Genomic DNA, 3,843 nt, shown 5'->3' with positions numbered 1-3,843 from the left:
TCCGGCAGGGCCGGCCTGCCGACCCCAGCCACCCCCCGCAAGCCCCCCCACCGCCGCCCCGACTGAGACAGCACAGGCAGCCCGCCGCCGGCCCTTCCCACCCCGTGCAGGCACCCCTGCATACGGGCCTCCGGCAGGGCCGGCCTGCCGACCCCAGCCACCCCCCGCAACCCCCCCCACCGCCGCCCCGGCTGAGAGAGCACAGGCAGCCCGCCGCCGGCCCTTCCCACCCCGTGCAGGCACCCCTGCATACGGGCCTCCGGCAGGGCCGGCCTGCCGCCCCCAGCCACCCGCCACAGGCCCCCCCACCGCCGCCCCGGCTGAGAGAGCACAGGCAGCCCGCCGCCGGCCCTTCCCACCCCGTGCAGGCACCCCTGCATACGGGCCTCCGGCAGGGCCGGCCTGCCGACCCCAGCCACCCCCCGCAAGCCCCCCCACCGCCGCCCCGGCTCAGAGAGCACAGGCACCCCGCCGCCGCCCCTTCCCACCCCGTGCAGGCACCCCTGCATACGGGCCTCCGGCAGGGCCGGCCTGCCGCCCCCAGCCACCCCCCGCAAGCCCCCCCCACCGCCGCCCCGGCTCAGAGAGCACAGGCAGCCCGCCGCAGGCCCACCCACCCCGTGCAGGCACCCCTGCATACGGGCCTCCGGCAGGGCGGGCCTGCCGACCCCAGCCACCCCCCGCAAGCCCCCCCACCGCCGCCCCGACTGAAACAGCACAGGCAGCCCGCCGCCGGCCCTTCCCACCCCGTGCAGGCACCCCTGCATACGGGCCTCCGGCAGGGCCGGCCTGCCGCCCCCAGCCACCCGCCACAGGCCCCCCCACCGCCGCCCCGGCTGAGAGAGCACAGGCAGCCCGCCGCCGCCCCTTCCCACCCCGTGCAGGCACCCCTGCATACGGGCCTCCGGCAGGGCCGGCCTGCCGACCCCAGCCACCCCCCGCAAGCCCCCCCACCGCCGCCCCGGCTGAGAGAGCACAGGCAGCCCGCCGCCGGCCCACCCACCCTGTGCAGGCACCCCTGCATACGGGCCTCCGGCAGGACCGGCCTGCCGCCCCAAGCCACCCCCCGCAAGCCCCCCCACCGCCGCCCCGGCTGAGAGAGCACAGGCAGCCCGCCGCCGCCCGTTCCCACCCCGTGCAGGCACCCCTGCATACGGGCCTCCAGCACGGGCGACCCGCTCTGTCCGCAGGGAGGACAGGTCTACCCCTTCTGCCGGCAGGGAGGCCAGGTCTACCCGTTCTGCCGGCAGGGAGGCCAGGTCTACCCGTTTTACCTGCAGGGAGACCAGGTCTACCCGTTCTGCCGGCAGGGAGGCCAGGTCTACCCGTTTTACCGGCAGGGATGCCAGGTCTACCCGTTCTGGCGGCAGGGAGGCCAGGTCTACCTGTTTTACCGGCAGGGATGCCAGGTCTACCCGTTCTAGCGGCAGGGAGACCAGGTCTACCCGTATTGCCGGCAGGGATGCCAGGTCTACCCGTTTTTCCGGCAGGGATGCCAGGTCTACCCATTTACCGGCAGGGATGCCAGGTCTACCCGTTTTGCCGGCAGGGATGCCAGGTCTACCCGTTCTGGCGGCAGGGAGAACAGGTCTACCCGTTTTACCTGCAGGGAGAACAGGTCTACCCGTTTTGCCGGCAGGGATGCCAGGTCTACCCGTTTTACCTGCAGGGATGCCAGGTCTACCCGTTTTACCGGCAGGGAGGCCAGGTCTACCCATGTTGCCGGCAGGGAGGCCAGGTCTACCCGTTCTAGCGGCAGGGAGACCAGGTCTACCCATTTACCGGCAGGGAGACCAGGTCTACCCGTTTTGCCGGCAGGGATGCCAGGTCTACCCGTTTTGCCGGCAGGGAGAACAGGTCTACCCGTTTTACCTGCAGGGAGGCCATGTCTACCCGTTTTACCGGCAGGGAGACCAGGTCTACCCGTTTTGCCGGCAGGGATGCCAGGTCTACCCGTTCTGGCGGCAGGGAGACCAGGTCTACCCGTTCTGCCGGCAGGGATACCAGGTCTACCCGTTTTACCTGCACGGAGACCAGGTCTACCCATTTTACCGGCAGGGAGGCCAGGTCTACCCGTTCTGGCGGCAGGGAGAACAGGTCTACCCTTTTTGCCGGCAGGGAGACCAGGTCTACCCGTTTTACCGGCAGGGATGCCAGGTCTACCCGTTTTGCCGGCAGGGATAACAGGTCTACCCGTTTTACCTGCAGGGAGACCAGGTCTACCCGTTTTACCGGCAGGGAGACCAGGTCTACCCGTTTTGCCGGCAGGGATGCCAGGTCTACCCGTTCTGGCGGCAGGGAGGCCAGGTCTACCCGTTCTGCCGGCAGGGAGGCCAGGTCTACCCGTTTTGCCGGCAGGGAGAACAGGTCTACCCGTTTTACCGGCAGGGAGACCAGGTCTACCCGTTTTGCCGGCAGGGATGCCAGGTCTACCCGTTCTGGCGGCAGGGAGGCCAGGTCTACCCGTTCTGCCGGCAGGGAGGCCAGGTCTACCCGTTTTACCTGCAGGGAGGCCAGGTCTACCCGTTTTGGCGGCAGGGAGACCAGGTCTACCCGTTTTGCCGGCAGGGATGCCAGGTCTACCCGCTTCCGGCAGGGATGCCAGGTCTACCCGGTTCCAGGCAGGGAGGCCTCGTCTACCCGTTCTGCCGGCAGGGAGGCCAGGTCTACCCGTTTTACCGGCAGGGATGCCAGGTCTACCCGCTTCCGGCAGGGATGCCAGGTCTACCCGGTTCCAGGCAGGGAGGCCTCGTCTACCCGTTCTGCCGGCAGGGAGGCCAGGTCTACCCGTTTTACCGGCAGGGATGCCAGGTCTACCCGCTTCCGGCAGGGATGCCAGGTCTACCCGGTTCCAGGCAGGGAGGCCTCGTCTACCCGTTCTGCCGGCAGGGAGGCCAGGTCTACCCGTTTTACCGTCCGCCGGGTCCGGTGTGCCCGATGTGGCCGCCGGAGCTGCCGGCGGAAAGGGATGCCTCGTCTACCTCGCTCCGGCGGGACTTTGGCTCCACCGCGGTTCTGGCAGGTAGACGTCTTGCCCGGTTCTTCTTCGGAGCTGCCGAAGGGGTCGCTGCTTTGCGCTGCCTCCAGTTACGTCATGGTAAGAGTCGGCGGCGCTCGCGCGCCTCCCCGCTGGGGGAAGACGGTTCTCTTCGAGCCCGCCGGGGCCGGGGACCTCGCTGTCCGTATACTAGGGCAGAGGGCTGGCGCTCGCGGACCAGCGCCATCGAACCGCTGCAGCTACTCGCGGTTCATCAGCCGGCAGACTCGGGTGTTGCACGGCGGCTGTGGCCGTGGCCGTTCTGCCTCCTACCTATCGCGCACGGCGCTTCCGACTGCCAGAAGCCGCGCGAAGCCGCTGCTTGCCCGCAGGCTCCGGTGGCCGTTGCCGACTGGAGCGAGGGCTCCAAGAGGGGTTTCTCCAGGGCCGGGCCGAGACGGGCGGCGGTCGCCGGCACTCGAACGCTTGTCACCCGCGGCTCAGCCGGCAGACTCGGGCGTTGCCCGGCGGCCCTGGCCGTGGCCGTTCTGCCTCCTACCTATCGCGCACGGCGCTTCCGACTGCCAGAAGCCGCGCGAAGCCGCTGCTTGCCCGCAGGCTCCGGTGGCCGTTGCCGACTGGAGCGAGGGCTCCAAGAGGGGTTTCTCCAGGGCCGGGCCGAGACCGGCGGCGGTCGCCGGCACTCGAACGCTTGTCAGCCGCGGCTCAGCGGGCAGACTCGGGCGTTGCCCGGCGGCCCTGGCCGTGGCCGTTCTGCCTCCTACCTATCGCGCACGGCGCTTCCGACTGCCAGAAGCCGCGCGAAGCCGCTGCTTGCCCGCAGGCTCCGGTGGCCGTTGCCGACT

The sequence above is a fragment of the Opisthocomus hoazin genome, unplaced genomic scaffold (assembly GCF_030867145.1).
Source record: "Opisthocomus hoazin isolate bOpiHoa1 unplaced genomic scaffold, bOpiHoa1.hap1 HAP1_SCAFFOLD_81, whole genome shotgun sequence".
NCBI lineage: Eukaryota > Metazoa > Chordata > Aves > Opisthocomiformes > Opisthocomidae > Opisthocomus > Opisthocomus hoazin.
This window is presented reverse-complemented; position numbering follows the sequence as displayed.